This window comes from Tenrec ecaudatus, chromosome 16, assembly GCF_050624435.1.
Source record: "Tenrec ecaudatus isolate mTenEca1 chromosome 16, mTenEca1.hap1, whole genome shotgun sequence".
NCBI classification, from domain to species: Eukaryota; Metazoa; Chordata; class Mammalia; order Afrosoricida; family Tenrecidae; genus Tenrec; species Tenrec ecaudatus.
The window spans coordinates 45,782,445-45,803,570 of record NC_134545.1 but is presented as its reverse complement, the minus strand read 5'-3'; the positions used below and the strand labels follow the sequence as shown (position 1 = coordinate 45,803,570).

Genomic DNA, 21,126 nt, shown 5'->3' with positions numbered 1-21,126 from the left:
TTGCTAAATAATTGTAAATATACCCCTAAAAGACTGTAAAATCCTTCCTGTTGTTTTTTTTGGCATATTTCCCTAGAGTACTTACTCAGAAGCAGACTTCAAACCCTCTGTTTGGTAAACACTCTGACTGTATCCAGTGTGGGCAGAAACCAGAAAGCTAATGAGCATCTTCTTTGGGGGGGGGAGGGGAGGGATGAAGGGAGAGGGAGGGAAACTGAAGACACTTACCTCTGTTAATGAGACTTAAACTTAGAGGGAAAAGGAAGGTATCACAGCATGTTATTAATGACTAACGTAGGAGAATGGTCCTCTCTACCAAACTATTTTCTTTTCTTAAACAGAAAATCATGTTTTTTTTTTTCACTTTTAAAAGAATCATTTTCTTGAGGGCTCAATACACGCTTGTCACAATCCATACATACATACATGCATTGTATCAAGCACATCTGTACATTTGTTGCCCTCATCATTCTCACAACATTTGCTTTCTACTTGAGTGGTGGTATCAGCCCCTCATTTTTCTCCTCCCTCCCCGCTACCCCCTTTTTTATTTTAAAAGAGAATATTTATTATACTCTTAGACAAAAGAGAAAGAAAAGGTATATTACCCAGATGGGAGAGACCATTGGCACAGAGTCCTCAAGGGTTCCCTGAGGAGAAAATTTGTGTAGACACCTACATAGAAAGAAAAACTAAAAAGATAACCATCAAAAAAGATCCTATTGCTTGAAGATAAGCAGCCATCTAGCTCAGAAGCAACAAAGCTCACATGGAAGAACACACCAGCCTGTGTGATCACGTGGTTCCGATGGGATTGGTTATCAGGCATCAAAGAACAAAAAAATCATATCATTGGGTGCACACCTCCATGATACGATGGTTGAGGAAAAACGGGTGCATAAGCAAATGTGACAAAGAACGCTGATGGTGCCCGGCTATCAAAAGAGATAGTGTCTGGAGTCTTAAAGGCTTGACGGTGAACAAGCAGCCATCTAGCTCAGAAGCAACAAAGTCCACATGGAAGAAGCACACCAGCCTTTGCGATCACGAGGTGTCGAAGGGATCAGGCATCATCAAAAAAAAAATCTTACCATAGTGACTGAAGAGGGAAGTGCAGAGTGGAGACCCAAAGCCCAATTGCCGGCCACTGGAGATCCCCTCACAGAGGGGTCTAGAGGAGGAGATGAATCAGTCAGGGTGCGATGTAGCACCAATGAAGAATACAGCTTTCCTCCAGTTCCTACAAACTTCCTCCCCTCCCACTCCCCACTATCATGATCCGAATTCTACCTTGCAAGTCTGGATAGAGCAGAGGTTGTACACTGGTGCAGATAGGAGCTGGAGGCACAGGGAATCCAGGGTGGATAATACCTTCAGGACCAGGGGTGTGAGAGGCGATACTGGGAGGGTAGAGGGTGAGTGGGTTGGAAAGGGGGAACCGATTACAAGGATCTACATGTGACCTCCTCCCTGGGGGATGGACAACAAAAAAGGGGGTGAAAGGAGATGCCGGATAGGGCAAGATATGACAAAATAATAATTTATAAATTATTAAGGGCTCATGAGGGAGTGGGGAGCGGGGAGGGAGGGGAAAAGAGGACTTGATACAAAGGGCTTAAGTTGTTATGCTTTGAAAATGATTAGGGCAAAGAATGTACAGATGTGCTTTATATAATTGATGTATGTACATGTATGGATTGTGATAAGAGTTGTATGAGTTCCTAATAAAAGGTTTAAAAATAAAGAAAAAGATCCTATCTCATACATAATTTTAAAAATACCTAACTCAAAACCATTTCACTGCCTCAGACTGCCAAAAATTTTAAAGGCAGATAAAATCAGTGTAAGTGAGGGTGTGGAAAGGGGAAATTCTCATTCAATCTTGATAGGAATATAAATTTGGAAGAACTTCAAATTCTTTTTTTTTCTTTTTTAATCATTTTATTGGGGACTCATACACTTATCACAATGCACAGATATATCCATTGTATCAAGCACATTTTTACATTCATTGCCCTCATCATTCTTCAAACATTTGTTTTCCACTTGAGCCCCTGATTTCAGCTCATCATTTTTTGCCCTCCCTCCCTGTTCCCCCCTCTCATGAACTCTTGATAATTTATAAATTATTATTATTTTGTCACACCTTACACTGTCCGACATCTCCCTTCACCCACTTTCCTGTTGTCCATCCCCCAGGGAGGAGGTTATATGTAGATCCTTGTAATCGGTTCCTGCTATCCACCCACCCTCCCTCCATGAACTTCAAATTCTGAATGCTTATTATATACTTTGTTCCAACAAATCAAGCTCTAGACATTTACCTTACAGATAGCTTTAGTAAAGTTTGCAAAGATAAATGCACAGTGGCATTTATAGCTACACAATTTATTTAGAGGATAAAAACAAAAGTAAGCTAAATGTCAATGAATAGGAAACAAGTTATAATCATTCTCATCCATAGAGATGAAATAATATATCTGGGATTTACTTCTAAATAATCAAGAACTGGATGGGAAGAATAGGTAGGACTATAGATAAGACTGGTCATTAATTTAGCAATTGAGAAAGTTAGTAATGAGTATAAGTGGGTTCTCCTTTTTTTAAAAAACTTTTTTCTCCTTACTTTTGAATGTTTGAATATATGTATAAAATAAAAACATTAAAAGTTACAAATATATGATACAGTCTCACTGAAAGGGTGAGATAATGGTGCTGTGGAGTCTGCAAGACTACAGGCAGAAGAAATTGTACATTGGCAGTGTATTGTAGCTAATAAAGCTGTTTCATAGGTGTGTTGTTGTTATTAGATACCATCAAGTGGGGTCTGATTTATAGTGATTCTATGTACAACAGAACGAAACAATGCTCAGTCTTGTACCATCTTTTTTTTTAACAATTTATTAGGGGCTCATACAACTCTTATCACAGTTCATACACATACATACATCAATTGTATAAAGCACATCCATACATTCCCTGCCCCAATCATTCTCAAAGCATTTGCTCTCCACTTAAGCCCTTGGCATCAGGTCCTCTTTTTTTTTTCCCCCTCCCTCCCCTCTCCCCCTCCCTCATGTGCCCTTGGTAATTTATACATCATTATTTTGTCATATCTTGCCCTATCCGGAGTCTCCCTTCACCCCGTTCTCTGCTGTCCCTCTCCCAGGGAAGAAGTCACATGTGGATCCTTGTAATCAGTTCCCCCTTTCCAACCCACTCACCCTCCACTCTCCCAGCATTGCCCCTCACACCCTTGGTCCTGAAGGTATCATCCACCCTGGATTCCCTGTGCCTCCAGCCCTCATATGTACCAGTGTACAACCTCTGCCCTATCCAGCCCTGCAAGGTAGAATTCGGATCATGGTAGTTGGGGGAAGAAGCATCCAGGATCTGGGGGAAAGCTGTGTTCTTCATCGGTACTACCTCACACCCTAATTAACCCATCTCCTCTCCTAAACCCCTCTATGAGGGGATCTCCATTGGCCAACACTTGGGCCTTGGGTCTCCACTCTGCACTTCCCCCTTCATTTAATATGGTATGTATACATATACACACATATACATACACACATATATACATACACACATATATCTTTTTTTTTTTGCATGATGCCTTTATACCTGGTCCCTTGGCACCTCGTAATCGCACTGGCCAGTGTGCTTCTTCCATGTGGGCTTTTTTGCTTCTGAGCTAGATGGCCGCTTGTTCACCTTCAAGCCTTTAAGACCCCAGACACTATCTCTTTTGATAGCCAGGCACCATCAGCTTTCTGCACCACATTTGCTTATGCACCCATTAGTCTTCAGTGATCCTATCATGGAGGTGTGCAGTCAATGATATGATTTTTTGTTCTTTGATGCCTGGTAACTGATCCCTTCGGGACCACTCGATCACACAGGCTGGTGTGTTCTTCCATGTGGACTTTGTTGCTTCTGAGCTAGATGGCCGCTTGTTTATCTTCAAGCCTTTAAGACCCCAGTTACTATCTCTTTTGATAGCTGGGCACCATCAGCTTTCTTCACCACATTTACTTGTTCACCCACTTTGGCTCCAGCAGTTGTGTCGGGAGAGTGAGCATCATAGAGTTCCAATTTAATAAAAGAAAGTATTCATACATTGAGGGAGTGTTTGAGTAGAGGCCCAAGGTCCTTCCGCCACCTTAATACTTAACCTATAAATATAGACACATAGATCTATTTCCCCATCCTCCTATATATATTTGCATGTACATGTCTTTGTCTAGACCTCCATAAATGCCCTTTGACTCCTAGCTCTTTCCTCCATCTCCCTTGACTTTCCTCCTGCCCTACTACCATGCTTCGTCGCCACCTGGGCTATAGTGTACCTCTTCTCTAAGCAACCTTACCCTTGATCATTTCCCACCAGGCCTGCCACTCCCCCCTCTCTACCATTTGGGGTCCCATGTTTTCCCTTGTCCCTGTGTTTGTTAACACCACTTCCTTAACCCCCCTACCCCCCACCCCAAGTCCCCTCGGAACTGTCGGTCCCCTTGTTTTTCCTCCAGATCGTTGCTAGGTCTCCTGTGACAATCCATCTCATTGAGAGCCTTTCACTTTTTTGCTGACTCACTGCGTTACAAATCATGATATCCTTCTCCAGGGACCAGTCACTCCTAAGAATATGTCCAAAACACAGAAAGATGAAGTCTTGCCATCCTTGTTTCTAAGGAGCATTCTGACTGCACGTGTTCCACAATAGATTGATTTGGTCGTTCTTCTGGCAGTCCAAAACACATTCAGTAGTCTTCACCAACACTGTGGTTCAAATGCATCAGTTCTTCTTCACTCTTCTTTGTTCACTGTCCAGTTCTTAAATGCATATGAAGTCATTGAAGATCCCATGGCTTAGGTCACACCCACTCATTTCCCTGGAGTCAATTCCAAGTCATTGATTCCTCTTCACTTTCAGCAAGCAAGGCTGTTATCTGCATATCACAGATTGTTAAGCCGCCTTCTTCTAATCCTGATGCCATTCTTCTTCATATAATCCAGCTTCTCTGATGATATGCTCAGCATACAACATCAATAAGTATGGTGAAAGGATACAACCCTGATGCACAGTGTTTTTACTTCAAACCTTCCCTTTTTCTTTTCGCACATTGCCTCTGGATCCATGTACAAGTTCTGTATGAACACAATGCAGTATTTTGGAATTCCTATTCTTCAAGACTATACATAGTTTGTTATGAGCTACACAATTGAATGCCTTTGCATGGTCAATGAAACATAAGTAAACTTTTTTCTGGTATTCTCTGTTTCCAATCAAGATCTATCTGACATCAGCAAAGATATCCCTTATTGCATGCCCTCTTCTGAATCTGACCTGAACCTCTGGCAGCTCCCTGCCAATGTACTGCTACAACCATTATTAGATGGATCTTCAGCAAAATTTTACTTGCATGTGATATCAATGCTATTGTTCTATAATTGGCACATTCTGCTAGGTCAGCTTTCTTTGGAATGGCTATTGTGTTAGGCTGGGCTGTCTAGAGAAACTAAAGCAGTGACACTCATCTCTGTACAAGAAAGAACTTTACATCAAGAAGCAACTTTACATCCAGAAGACAGCCCAGCCCAGTCCAACTCAGTCCATAGATCCAATGCCAGCTAGGCCCTCCTGAGACTCATGTAGCTAGCCACAAGCCAAGCGCACAGAAAAGTGAAGAGGGATGCAGTAAAATCACAGGCCAGTGGGTGAAGAGTCCAGTGGATCCAAAGTTGGTAGGAAAATGACAGGCCACCCTGGAAGCAGACAGGAAGGTGAAGGGACAGTGAGAGAGGGAAATGTTTCCAGTTTCTCCCTTTTAAAAAGGCTAGGCCCCCAAGGAGGTATTAGCAGGTTGTGACGTGATTGAGAGGCTAGACTCCACACCTACACTTTCATGCAAATTCAAGTGGGCATAAAATCATCCAACTACAAGTACAAATATGCATTTCTTCCAGTTAGCTGGCCTAGTAGCTGTCTTCCAAATTTCTTGGCATAGATGAATGAGTGCTTCTAGTGATATATCAGCTTACTGAAATATTTCAATTGCTACTCCATCCATTCCAGGAGCCTTGTTTTTGGCCTAGTGATGTCATTTTCTAAGGACTGATCTCTCTAATAACATGTCAGAAGTATATGAGACAGATTCTCACCATCCTTGCTTCTAATGGGTATTCTGGTTATAGTTATTCTAAGGCAGATTTGTTTATTTTTCTGGCAGTTCAGATTTTTTTAGATATTCTTTGCCAACAACTTAATTCAAACACATGGACTCTTCTTTGGTCTTCCTGATTCACTGCCCTGCTTTCACATGCACATGAGGAACTGAAAACACTATGGCTTGGGTCAGGCACACTTTACTCTTAAAGTGACATTCTTTGTCTTCAACGTTTTAAAGAGGTCTTATGCAGTAAATCTGCCTAATACAATTAAGGAATTTATTGTTTGACTGCTGTTTCTATGAGCATTGACTGTGGGTCCACAGAAAACAAAATCTTTGACAACTTCAATCTTTTCTCCATTTATTAAGTTGTCTATTACTTCAGTGTGAGGATTCTAGTTTTCTCTAAATTGATTTTTAATCCATAAGGGGACTGATAATTTTCCTTGTAAGCATATTATATAATTTTTAAAACTATGGATATGTATTACTTTGATTAAAAATATGACTGCTTAGGAGCGCAGGTGTCAAGGAGGTCAAGAAGAAGCAGAGTGTTTTGAAACTGACTGTGGTAACAAGAGTAAAATATTGCTTGATGGGACTGAACTATGGAATGTTATATCTGTAAGCACTCCCAATAAAACTATTATTAAAAATATGACTGACTTAAGATAGAACTTCTTGTGGGGAGATGGTGGGAAGAGAATATAGTTTGAGTTGATTCTGACTCACAATGATCCTGTAGGGCAGGGTAGAACTGTCCCTGTGGGTTTCCAAGACTAGAACACTTCAAGGGAGTAGAAAGCCTCATCTTTCTCCCTTGGAGCAGCTGGTAATTTCAAACTGCTAATCTTGTGGTTACCAGGCCAATGCATAGCCCACTATGCTACCAGGGGTTTCCGAGAATTGTTTGAATAATGGTTCATTTGTTGCTGTTGGCTCCAGCTCATAGCAACCCTGTGTGCAAAAGAACAAAACACTACTCTCCTCACAATTGTTATGTTTGAGCATATTGTTACAGCCACTGTGCCAATCTGCCTCATCAAGGGTCTGCTTTTTTTTTTTCTGTCCTCATACTTTATAAAGAATGATGTCCTTTTCCAGGAACTGGTCACTCCGGATAACATGCCACAAATATGTGAAACAAAGTCTCTCCATCCTTGCTTCTAAGGAGCATTCTGGCTTTACTGTTTGTCACTCTGGTACATTCAATATTCTTCACCAGCACCATAATTCAAATGTACCAATTCTTTTTTAGTCTTCTTTTTCAATGTTCAACTTTCAATGTCTTATTAGGAGGGAAAAACTGGTATTAATAATAGTTAATGCCAGATGGTGTAAATATAGGAATGTGTTACATGATTTTTTTTGCATTTTAGTCATTTTTCCACTCACCCTCCAAATTCCACTAATATTAGAATTACAATATGAATATTTCATACTATTTTGGTTCCGTTTGAATTCTGTAGAATACACTCAACGTTGCCCACGTCGATTTAAATCAATTCCCTACACTACCCAAGTTCAATAAATGCAGACCAAAGTGGATGTCAGAAGACACTCTGCAACTTGCTCTCACTAGAAAGTAAAGTGGATGGAAGAAATAAAGTTGAAATTAAAAATTTTTTAAAAAAGAAAGTTGAAGAGCTGAACAGAATATATAGCCTGAGAAGCAGAGTGAAGCTTTGTAATAAAATGTGCAAAGAGCTGGAGTTACAAACCCAAAAGGCAAGATCATGCTCATCATATCACGATCAGAAAGAACCGAAACCTTCAAGTCTTGGGTTGCAATACTAAAAGATTCCACGGGCAAAATATTGAATAAAGCAGGAATCATCAAAAGGAAATGGAAGAATAAACACAGCTACTTTTAAAAATTAATCGGCACTCAACTATTTCAAGAGGCAGCATATCATCAAGAACTGATGATACTGAAGAAAGAAATCCAAAATGCATTGAAGGCATTAAAGAAAAACAAGGTATCAGAAATTAATAAAATATCAAGTGAAATATTTCAACAAACTGATGCAGTGCTGGAGGTGCTAACTGGTCTGCCAGGAAATCTGGAAGGCAGCTAGCACCTGGCCAATCAACTGGAAGAGTTTCATGTTGTTGGCCATTCCAAAGAAAGGTAATCTAATGGATTGAAAAAAATTGTTGAGTAATATCATCAATACCACATAAAATAACCTCTTTATGAAGGTAATTCTAAATAGTTGTAGTAGTACATAACAGGGAGCTGTCAGAAAGTCAAACAGGATTCAGAAGAGAACATGGAACAAGGAATATCATTAGATTGATCTTGGCTGGAAGCAGAGAAAATCAGAACGATGTTTACTTGGGTTTCAGTGACTATGCAAGGCTATTTAACAATGAGAATTGTAAAAAAAAATATGGATAATATTGGGAAGATGGGTGTGTTAGGGTTGACTATAGAAACAAATTCATAGACATTCAAATGTATATAAGAAAAATCTTTTACGTACAAGAGCAATTGAATACTGAGAAAATATCCCAGTCCAGAGCAAGTCCATAAGTCAGATATTAGCCCTTATGTCCGACACCAATTTATAATTCCTCTTCAGACTCATGAAACACATGAAATGATGCTGAATGCAGGAAGATCACAGGCCAGTGGGTGGAAAGTCTCGTGGATCCAGAGGTGGTAGAAGCATCTCTGGCTGGCAGGGGTCTCCACATAGCACCTTCAGCTCCAGGGCTCCAGCATAGCTCCATGTGTTTTGTCAGTAAGCATGGCTCACAGGGAGTCAGCATGTGCCGCCTTCAATGAGCTATTTATCTTTGTAGCACCTCCAAATGAGGTCATCAAGCTGTGACCTTATTGACAGGCTAAACTCCGCCCCTTCACTCTTAAGTACCAAATTGACACCAGATTCTATAACTACCACAATGGAAATTCCAAAACACTTCATCATGCTTATGGAGAACCTATACATAGACCAAGAGGCAGTAATTCAAAGTAAAAGGACATTGTGTGTGTTTTTTAAGTAAGAAAAGGTGTTCACCAGGGATGTATCCTTTCACCATACTTATTCAATCTGTCTACCTAGCAAATAATTCAAGAAGCTAGATTATATGAAGAACAATGTGACATTCGGATTGGAGGAAAGTATATGACAGGTTGTTAATGAAAGCCAAGAACTCTTGAAGCACTTGCTGATGAAGATCTAAGACTATAGTCTTGGAGGGAGGGGGGAAATGAGGAGCTGATACTAGGGGGTCAAGTAGAAAGAAAATGCTTTAAAAATGATGATGGCAACATATTTTGCTTGGCAAAATAGATGAAATATGGTAGAGATGTAAAAGACCCCAATAAAAGTGTTTAATAATAATAATAATTTTAAAAGACTGTACTCTTCACTACAGATTATACTTCAACATAAAGAAAACAAAAATCTTCATAACTGGACAAATAGTCATCATGATAAATGAAAAAAGATTGAAGTTGCAAATATTTCACTTTACTGGGATCTATTGTCAATGCTCATAGAAGCAGCAGTCAAGAAATCAAATGACTTCCTGTAATAACAACATACAGGAGTTCCAGGAAAGATTAAAGTGAAAAGGGTACTGTAGACAGACATGCTTCACAATCCCTCCTCAATAAAGTCGTGGAGAAAACAGTTATGGAGGAAAAACCTAAAGACTTGAATTTCTGAGAAATGAACACTAAGTGAGCTGAACACTGACAAAGGAAGTATGAGTGTGGAACCCACACAGAGATCCATAGTAGTAATGAACTCTCAGCTAGGACACAACGTGCCAGCAGTCCCTCCCACAGTGAGAAACAATTCCTGGAGCACTCAACCACACAAGCGATGGGTCAATCTCGTACTCCTCCCATCAGGAGATGACCTGGAGAATACCAGGATTCAATCCAGTCCACTGTGAGGATGGTTGCACACCCCTCCTTCCAACCCACTGGGAAGTGTGTGCACTCTGAAGGCGGAGTGGGCCTGAAGAGACCACCACACAATCTGCAAGGCAAACACAACGGCAGCTGAATCATATTAAGTTTCACATAGGTTGATAGGATCACACCTGGATGCAAGGCAGCAAGTGCTGCAAGTCACCACCCAGCCCCACAGTTGAAGGGCAGCAGTAGTCTTGGTCTAAAGCAGCTCTGTGGCTGGAGGACAGGCTTTTTCATTCTTTCTTCTCACTTTTCCTCCCCCATGCAGTGTTTCTGCTTTCTTTTTCTTCCCTTTCTCTTACTATTGGCAAATAGCACAGATACAAAGAAGCAGAACTATCCTTGGCAACCACAGTGACCAACCGCTGGAAGGGGGTCTTAAAAAAAGTCCACGAGTGGCCACTTCTGGTTTGGGGTTTTGGTGTTTGTCTGGGTTGTTTTTTTGTTTGTTTCCCTCTATTCATTTGTTGTTTGAATAAACCACAAGTGGACGGACAAAGGACAACAGGGGCACGGTTACCCCTTACTCCCAACAACCATCTATTGCCCAGAGAGTTACCAACCCCTCTATGGTGCAGCTGAGGTTAGCCCTATTGCAGGCAGCCAGGGAAGGCCCTGGGCAAGCACATGCTGGTGACCGAGGAAGAGAAAAGCAGCGGTTGGTCCTGGCTGTGGTGTTTGTGCGTGGGAGGGAGTATGGTTCTTAGTTTGGTCTTGTTATTCGTGTGTCTTTGTTTTCTTTTGTTTATTATTCCTTTCTCACTCCGCTTGAGTTAGCAGTCTCAATATTACCCAGTCACCCACATACATTCAACAACTTCTATAAGTGGTCAGTAATCACTACCCACTCCAGTACCACCTGATCAACAGATTCTAAAATAATAAACAATACATATATCTTGGAAATAATAGTCAATTTCTGTTCATACAAACCCAATGCATAGTGCTTGCTGGCATTCTGTGTTTGCCTCCAGGGCTACCAACTCTGGAACTCTTGGTGCCCTGCCATGTTCCCACTTACCTTGGACCCACCCAAATCTGTGCCACCAGCCTGTGATCTCCCTGCTTCCTGCTTCTGTTTCATCTACCTTCAGCTTCTCAAGTCTGACGATGAATCCAGCTAGCATCAGACCCACGGATTTGAGTTCAACTGGGCTAGGGCACCTCCTCGATATAATTATTTCTTTTACATATATGAGCTCACTGATTTTGTTTCTCTAGATAAACTCAGCCGAACACAATTATCAATAGACAAAAATATACAAAGAGAGCTCTGAAAAGTAAATCAAGTGATGGCAACATAAATACAAATATGCTTAACACAATGGATGGATGGATTGTGATGAGAGCAGTACAAGCCCCCAATAAAATGATTTATTTTAAAAAAGGAAATCAAGAAAATAATACCATTTACAATAGACCTCAAAATATGAAAGACTTAGAAATAAACCTAACCAGAGAAACTAAAGACTTGTATAAATAAAACTACAGAACCTTACTACAAAAAACCTACATATATAGAAGATACAATGCTCATGGATAACATTGTGAAATTATAAATATAATATAAAAATTCCAAGTAATCTATAAATATAAAGCAATTCCAATCTAGACTCCAGCATTATTCTTTAAACAACTGGAAAAAACTAATCCCTAGCTTTATATAGAAAAGAGAGACTCAGGATAAGCAAAGCACTACTTAAGAATTAAGGAGGCCTCCCACTCTTCAACCTCAAAACGTTCTACGCAGCCATGGTGTTGGTACAATAATAGATATATACACTCATGAAACAGAATAGAAAATACAGAGGTAAATCCATCTACCTACAGATAACTGATTGGTGATAAAAGGCCCAAATAAATCTAAACGGGTATGAGAAAATATCTTCAACAAATGCTGATTAACAGATTTCCATTTACAGAGGAATAAAACATGACCCATATCTCACCCCATATAGAAAAATAAAACTCACGAGGATCAGAGACCTAAAAATGCAAACCCTGGAGCTATAAAGATCATCAATTTACAAAAAAAGAACAACCTGAAAGGCCCTAATAAATGGCACAAACGCACTTCCAGACACAACCAACGAAGGCACAGAAATAAGACCCAGGCATCAAGAGAATGAAAGAACCCACAGAGGAGGGCAAGGACTGCAATTACACATCACACAAAGGACTAATCTCTAAAATCTACACAGCTCTAAAACCCTCCAACAAAGGACAAATACTCCAGTTTAAAAACAGGCAATTTCCCCACACTCCTGGTTCTGCTCCTTCATGGCCTAGTCTTTGGGACACCAGCAAGCGTGGGACTACTAGGACACAAGAGAAAATGAACAAGATAGGGACAGGGATGAGAGACCTCAAGACCACGACCCAGATGGAGACCGGACAGAGAATGAGCGCACAGACCCGAGAAAGAAGAGCGACACCAGGAGAGGCGGCACCACGAGGAGAGCAGCACAAGTCATCACGCAGCAATAGTAGACTCTGCCATGAAAGTGAAGGAGACAGTCACAGGAGACATAAGCACAAAACACACAAACAAGGAAAGGAAGCGAGTAGAGAACCTGCCCCCAGCAGTAGAGCAAGGAAGCCGCCACTGCGGAGCAGACATGCCCCAGGCCTTCTGTGTAATATTAGTGCCGGAAGTAGATTCTGTAAATCCTGGTATTTTTCTGAATAATGTTAAAGAAATTTGCCTTTAATCTTGCTCTGTTAGTACAAAAAATTAATTTCCCCCCGAAATAAAAGTTAATTTTTCATGCTAAAAATAAATAGAATAAAAACAGGCAAAAAGATATGAACAGGCATTCACCAAAGAAGACATCCAAGTGACCAATAAACATATTAAGAAATGATAACCATTCAAGAGATGCAAATTAAAACAAAGATGGGATTTCATCTCAGACTGGCATTGATAGCAAAGTTAAAAAAGAAAGAAATTAACAAATGCTGGAGAGGGTGTGGGAAGATTATAACCCTCACACGCTGCTAGAGGAACAATAAAACTATGTAACAATAAAACCAGGTAGACTAGAGAAACAAATCCAGGGATACTCATATATGCATAGCAAAGAGCTTTATATCAGAGTATTGAATATTGAGAAAACATCCCAGTCCTGTCCAGATCAAGTCCATAAGTCTGATATTAGCCCATATGTCTGATACCTATCTATAAATTCCTCTGCAAACTCATGAAACACATGTAATGACACCAAATGCAGGAAGATCACAGGCCAGTGGGTGGAAAGTCTTGTGGTGGTGTCAGCATCTCAGTGCTGGGGTAGGGAGGAAGCATTTGGGAACTGGAGGAAAGCTGTATTCTTCATCAGTGCAACATCGCACCCTGACTGATTCATCTCCTCCTCTAGACCCCTCTGTGAGGGGATCTCCACTAGCCGACAAATGGGCTTTGGGTCTCCACTCTGCACTTCCCCCTTCATTCACTATGGTAAGATTTTTTTTTTTCCTGATGATGCCTTATACCTGATCCTTTCGACACCTCTTGATCCCACAGGCTGGTGTGCTTCTTCCATGTGGGCTTTTTTGCTTCTGAGCTAGATGGCTGCTTGTTTACCTTCAAGCCTTTAAGAGAACACACTATCTCTTTTGATAGCCGGGCACCATCAGCTTTCTTCGCCACATTTGCTTATGCACCCGTTTGTCCTCGGCGATTGTATCATGGGGGTGTGCAGCCAATGATATGATTTTTTGTTCTTTGATGCCTGATAACTGATCCCTTCAGAACCACATGATCACACAGGCTGGTGTGTTCTTCCATGTGGGCTTTGTTGCTTCTGAGCTAGATGGCCACTTGTTTATCTTCAAGCCTTTAAGACCCCAGATGCTATCTCTTTTGATAGCCGGTGGGCACCATCAGCTTCTTCACCACATTTGCTTGTTTACCCGCTTTGGCATCAGTGGTTGTGTCAGGAGGGTGAACATCGCAGAATGCCAATTTAATAGAAGTATTCATGCATTGAGGGAGTGCTTGAGTAGAGGCCCAAGGTCCTTCCGCCACCTTAATACTAAACCTATAAATATATGCACATAGATCTATTTCCCCATCCTCATATATATATTTACATATGTATATGTCTTTGTCTAGACTTCTATAAATGCCCTTTGCCTCCTAGCTCTTTCCTCTATTTCCCTTGACTTTCCTCCTGTCCCACTATCATGCTCCGTCCCCACCTGGGTTACAGGTATACCTCTTCGTTACCTTACCCTTGATCATTCCCTACCAGACCTGCCACCCCCACCTCACCACCAATTTGGATCCCTTATTGTTCTCTTGTCCCTGGGACACCACTTCCTTAACCCCCATCTCCCCCTATCCCATGTCCCCCCTGAACTGTCTGTTGGTCCCGTTGTTTTTCCTCCATATAGTTCATCCAGCCTGTCTTATTTAGACAGACCTGTGGAGATAATAACATGCACAAAAACAAGACAAAGCAAAACCAAGCAACAATATACAACAAAACAACAACAACAAACCACTGACAAAGAACAAAACTCAACAAGAAAGAAAAGCTTGTAGTTAGTTCAAGGTTCATTTGTTGGCCTTTAGGAGTGTTTTCCAGTCCAGTCTGTTGGGGCACCATGCCCTGGCCCCAAAGTCCACTTTCAGCATTCCCTGGGGACCTTGCCGCTCCATTCCCTTGCTGTTGCGCTCCCCCAGTGCTTTGCCTCGGTGTGGTAGGATCAGGTTGGGCACAATACCCACACTGTGTCTCCAGTACTGTGCCCTGCAGGGCCATGGGTCATGTCTCATAGTGGGGCCAGCCATGTGGTCCTCTCTGTGGACTGGCTGCTCTAATTGGGGTCATTGACCTCAGGGCCTGGTGGGCCAGAATATGCTCCACTCTCTCCTATACCCCCTTCATCTGTTCCCGTGTGCTCGGATCAGATATGTCCCTCTCCCGGAGCTGTAGATTCAATGCTGTCCTTTAAAATAAATTCTTCCGGGGGGAAGGAAAGGCTGATGTTTTCTATTTTAATCTCACCCTTCTTTCCCATTTGCCACCTACTAAACCCCCATTAGGAAGATGATTCAGGACTGGGCAGTGTTTCCTTCTGTTGTGTATAGGATCGCTATAGGTCAGAATTAACTTAATGGCATTTAACTACAACACCCCCTTGCAGACTGGAAATAATCTCTTGCTGGGTTTCCTAAAGCATTTTCTTTAGACCACTATGATTCACTCACTGCACTCTACTATGTTACCACACTTTTCTTCTTCTTCTCCTCCTCCTCCTCCTCCTTCTTCTCCTTGTGTGTGGTGATGTGACTATACCAGTTTGTATATGAATTTCAAGAATGAAAACAAGTGCATTCTAAAACAGATATGCGAGTTCAAACGAAAAGTAGAAAGTTTTAACTGCCACATTCATGCTGACGCCCACTCATCTCCTTCAGCACCCCAAAGATGAGCACATTCTGCTCAGCTACGTGATAAGTGTGGCAAACACACTGCACCACGGACGTCACAGGACAGTTGCCAATAAAAGTAGACTTCTGCAGGGAAGGGGAAGATTATCACAAGGTTGGATATACGCCACCCCCAAGGGGATGGATAAAATAATAGAAATGTGGATGAAGGGAGACAATGAACAGTGTAATATACAAAATAATAATGACAATATATAATTGATCAAGAACTCACAAGAGTGAGAGGGTGGGAGAGGGAGGGGTAAAAAGAGGAGGCTTATACCAAGAGCTGAAGTAGAAAATGTTTTGGAAACAATGATGGCAACATATGTACAAATATACTTGATACAAATGATTTATGGATTGTTATAAGAGTTGGAAGATCTAATAAAATGATTTTATATAGATAGATAGATAGATAGATAGATAGATAGATAGATAGATAGATAGATAGATAGATAGATAGAGGCAAGCAAGCTGAGGTTGAGCTCCAGCTTCATTTTCTCATCTGGGAGAACGGTTGTCTGCATAACCTTTACATTGTGTTCATCTTGTACTGCCAAAGGCAGGTCCATAACAACCTCTGGTGGGGCAAGAGAAGGCATGGCAACAAACTCCAAGTCAGGCTCTCCACTTAGTTTTCTAACAAGCTGAAGCAAGGGCTTTTCACAGTTGTAAACACATTGGGCAGAAATGCTTTAACTTTCCTGTCATTAATGTCCACTTTGTTGCCACAAAGCATGATGTGGATCTTTTCATATACTTGAACCAGATTCCTATGCCAGTTAGACATATTTTTGTAAGTAACCCTTAGGTTTGGATATAACAGCCATCTAATTTTTCTTTACCAGTCATATCCTACCTGTTGAATTTAATAGCTCCTCTGTTAGTATGAAACACAAGGGAATAGACCTCAATGTCTAAGGTAGCTACAAACTTCTCAATTTCACCAATCAGGTAACGTTTCACATCATTTTAAAAAAACATTTTATTGGGGTTTCGTACAACTCTTATCACAATCCATAAATACATATATAGTGTCAAGCACAATTGTACATTTGTTGCCATCATCGTTCTCAAAATCACATGTCATTTTTCCACTACCACCATCACTCACCAGTATGAGTGTGAACTGGACTTGGGTGGCCATTGTGATAGATCTTCCAGAAGTATTCCACACTGTGGCTGACTGAGGAATCTTATTCATGTTTTATAAATATTGCTGTCTCTTTCCAAACCAAATTTATGGCCACAGAGTCTATTTTGACTCACAGCAACCCTGTGGGTTTCCAACCATATGGGTTTCCTAGGCTGTAAATCTTGACAGTAACAGAAAGCCTCATGTGGTGGCTGCTGAGTTAGAAGTACTAACCTTGTGATCATTAGCCCAACGTATAATCTGCTATGCCAACAGGGCTACTCAATACATATTTCAATTAATCAAATTAAGATTTTGTATGTGACAATAGAATTTTTTAAAATAGGCTCTTCCCATTTGGAGCAAAGGAGAATGAAAAAACAAACAAACAAAACCAATAAAGACTCCTTTGGAAAAAACAAAGACTTAAGGAGACAATTAGTCCTTGAAGCAAATGACCCACAAGAACCATAAAAAAAAAAATTAAAAACCAGTGCTGTCCAGTTAATTCTGATTCAGCCACACTATACATCTTTCTGGAAGCCATTCCCTGAGAATGGCTGGTGGGTTTCAACTGCCAACCTTAACAGCTCAAAGCCTCACCTACAGTTCCACGAGGACTCCTTACATGAACCATTGTTGTTAGGTGCTGTTGAATCTGTTCGGGCACACAGCAACCCCATGCACACTAGAACGAAACACGGACTGGTCCCTGCTGCAGCCACTATGTCAACCCATCTTCTCAAGAGTCTTCTTTTTCTTTACCAAGCATAATGTCCTTTTCCAGGGACTTATCTCTCCTGATAACACATCCGAAGTATGTGAGAACGTAGCCTCCTCTAATCTGAGACTAGAAGAACCGGGCCACCACTACAGACCACTCTGAACTGAATACAAAAGAAGACTCCAGTTAGAAAGGTTTAAAAATGTAGGACAGAGAAGGATGGGGAAAATAGGGAGCTAACAGCAATGAGTATGTGAGGGAAATATTTTGAAATTGCTTGTAGCGATGATTGCACAAATCTTAAAATGATTAAATGTTCATATTGTATAATATGTGAAGTATATGCCAATAAAACTTTTTTCATATAGAACAAAAAATTCAAATGAAAAATAGATCACATTTATAGATCTTAAAGAGAGTAGTGGAATCCCTAAGGTTACAGTGCTAAAACAACCTTCTTCTTTTTTTTTTAATCATTTTTCTGGGGCCTTGTAGAACTCTTAGTACAATCCATCCATCCATCCATCCATCCATCCATCCATCCATCCATCCATCCATCCATCCATGCATCCATGTGTCAAGCACATTTGTACATCTGTTGCCATCATCATTTTCAAAACATTTTCTTTCTACTTGAGCCCTTGGTATCAACTTCTCATTTTTTTACCCTCCCTCCTCCACCCTCCCTCCATCATGAAGCCTTGATAATTTATAAATTATTTTTTCATGTCTTAGACTGAGTGATATCTTCCTTCACCCACTTTTCTGTAAAACCACCTTCTAACTTGAAACTGAAGACATTCTCAGAAACTACCTTTCAGCCAAATACTAGATGGAGCTATTAAAAAAACACCACCTGTGAAGAATGTGCTCCTTAGAATAATCAACTGTGTGGGATCAAAAAGGCAACATTTGCCAAAACCAAAGATACGAAGGTAGAGAGGGACTGGAAATCGAGGAGTGGATATGGGGAGCCCAGGGCGGAGCGGGAGAGTGCTGATGCATGGCAAGGACTAGGGGGTTTCAAGGGCTATCACAGAAAACAGATGCAAACTTTCATCTAAAGCACAGTAAGATAAACCAATATTCCAGATGTACCACAACCTAGTTCAAAAATATACTGGGACCTGGACAAACTCCTAGAATGGTCTTGGTAATATTTCTTTAGCAGTCACATTGCACAGGTAGTTTATGCTATATTAATGATTATGGTAATTCCCAGATTGATGTCTAACTAGTTCTGCCCCATCCTGTTCTTGTGCATTAAACATAAGACTTAGCTCCGTTAAACTTTATTTTAGGTTGGGCCCAGGATGTCATCCAATGGGTATAATTTTTAGTATTTTATTTATCACATGCTATATAAACTATCCACTGTAACTTTGTGCAATACTTACATATCTGGTTATGGTGCTTTTAAAAATATTTACTCTTGGGTAAGTGAAAATTTTAGAATTAAATTTTGGAGCTTGGGGAGGTCCAAAGAGAACATTCACAGATTTTTTTCCCTCGAGTTAGATCAAGACACTAAGTGGATGCATTTATTCAGTCTTCATATCCACATAAGCAGTCAGCTAAACCACCTCTTATTACATAAACTACAAATATATCATTAAGGAAAAGTTGAAAGTTATGGGATTATGCCTCAATATCTGTAAAATCTCCTGATCTATCAACCTTATAATCAAAGAGGTTGAAACAAATAATAAAATCTAAAAAGAGAAACAGAAGTAATATTTTATGATGAAGCAAGCCAGAAGAGCTTTTAAATTTTTTTCCTCATGCTTCATAGCATCTGTTTGATTGCATTAATTAAATTTTACCAAAACTTAACATCACTCTTTCAGATGTGTAGCTTTCGGACTACTTTCTTTGCTTCTTTTTCATATCAGGACATTTGTCTCTCTCTCTAGTCTTTATGGTTTCTCAGAGATTAACAACAGTGGCTCCACTATCTCCAGGTAATTAATTCAACACCTTGAAAAGTAATGCAATTAGACCAGAAGACCTGAATTAATTTCAAAATGTTCACGCTTACAATTTCCAGTTTGTTGTATATTTACTGGTTTAAAAAAACTAAAAATAATTTATACATTGCTTCCTTACTTTTAAAAGAATGTTACTGTTATTCAACAATGTATAAAATAAGGTAAATAAAAATTAATATACAATTATCCCATTTTATAGATGAGGAAACAGAAGCAAAGAGAAATTAAAATTATTTGCCCACGGTCAAAGAGCTACAATGAAACCAATGCAGTTTACACACAAAATTTCTCTTCTAAAAATCTATTTTTTTGATTGGAGGTTAGACAAAGAGAAGTGAGTGTGATTAGAAATGGTAAGACGAGAATTTCTTGTGAGATCGAAATGTTCTATACCTTTACTGGATCAAAGTTAATATTATGATTTTTTGTAGTATTATGATTATGATCTTGTACTACAGTTTTACAAGATGTTTCCACTTAAGGAAAATGAGAAAATTTCTATTTTATTTCCTAACACTCTGTGTTAATCTACAATTAACTCAGAATTAGAAGTTTAATTTTAAAAATAATTCATATTTATTTTCTACATTAATTTCCTTTCCCTCCCTAGGAATGAACTTTTTCTTGGCATGTGTTTTATGTTCCTTTTTCAAACCATTTTATTAGGAGCTAATCCAGACATCATATCATTCCACAGTTTAATCACCATTAATTTCATTTTAAAGAACCTTATTTATGGAGCACAGGAAAGTTAGGCAACTTAAAACAAACTAAAATAGGATGATGCACAGATGTTCTAGAATGGAACACAGCGAACTTCAAAGTGGGACAAGGCTCATCCACCAAAGCTCATAAAGAACCATAAAGATCAGAAATAAAAATGGAGCTCCCAGGGTTTTTATTTTCCAAAGACATTCAATCCATAAAGATTGTGTAAGAAACAAACATATAATGCATGAGAAGTCTCCTTCAAAAGAATCACCAGAAGCTTAACTCACCAAAGCTTTCAGGGCAATGGTTTCCTCAAGCCACCACAGCCTTTGCTGTAATTCTCAATTTCGAGAAAGTGAGTTTGTGGATGTCACCTTCAATCTGAGATTTAACAGCCAATGTTTCAAAAGAACCCCAACAAGACTTCTAATGTTTTTGCTACTCACAGAGTGCATGAAGAGCTTCAACCATTTCCTGCTTCTCCCAGCGGCAGGACTTGTAATTAGAAAAACACTCACTCAGCGTCTAGGGCAGGTCTGGTTCCAAGGATGAGCTCATCCTCGTAGACACGCACCTGATCCTCAGGAAGCCGCTCCTCCTCCAGCAAGCAGGTCTCCCTGTTTAAAGTGATACTCACTGACAACCTGGGCAACCACCTGGCCAGGGCCAGAACAAGTCCTTCCCTACACACCCTCCCCGGAGCCAGGGGGTCATTCATTTCCTGCTCTAGCCACTCAGTTCAGACAGCAGAAGAGGCAATGGTGCTCTGGCGTTCTGGGGGCAGCTGCTGCCACAACTACGGGCCAGCTAAGGGGTTTTATTTTCCGCTATTACTGGAAGCCAGTCCCTTCACCACCACCCTGTAGACAGCGCACTATTCATTTTAACAGCTCTTTATGCAGAGTCAGATCTTGGAAAGGGGGACTTTAAAAGAGGAAAGAATTTTCCACGAACTTTTTGAAACCCCCTTGTAGAATCACCCCTGCTTTCAGAATTTACAAGTCATTTCCCTAAACTCTCTTAT

At 40.3% G+C, this 21,126-nt stretch overlaps 1 protein-coding gene across 3 annotated transcripts in view; it reads right to left on the bottom strand.

Annotated features, from left to right (window-relative positions):
- The window catches only part of USP54 (ubiquitin specific peptidase 54), a 162,367-nt gene that overhangs the window by 109,639 nt on the left and 31,602 nt on the right, over window positions 1-21,126 (bottom strand). Inside the window, exon 1 of one of the 3 annotated variants that reach the window (XM_075534035.1) lies at window positions 609-676. The exons of the other annotated variants lie outside the window; for them this stretch is intronic. The gene's annotated coding sequence lies outside the window, so the exon portion shown is untranslated. Of the gene's footprint in view, window positions 1-608; window positions 677-21,126 lie in introns of those variants that run through there. 3 annotated transcript variants of the gene reach the window in all.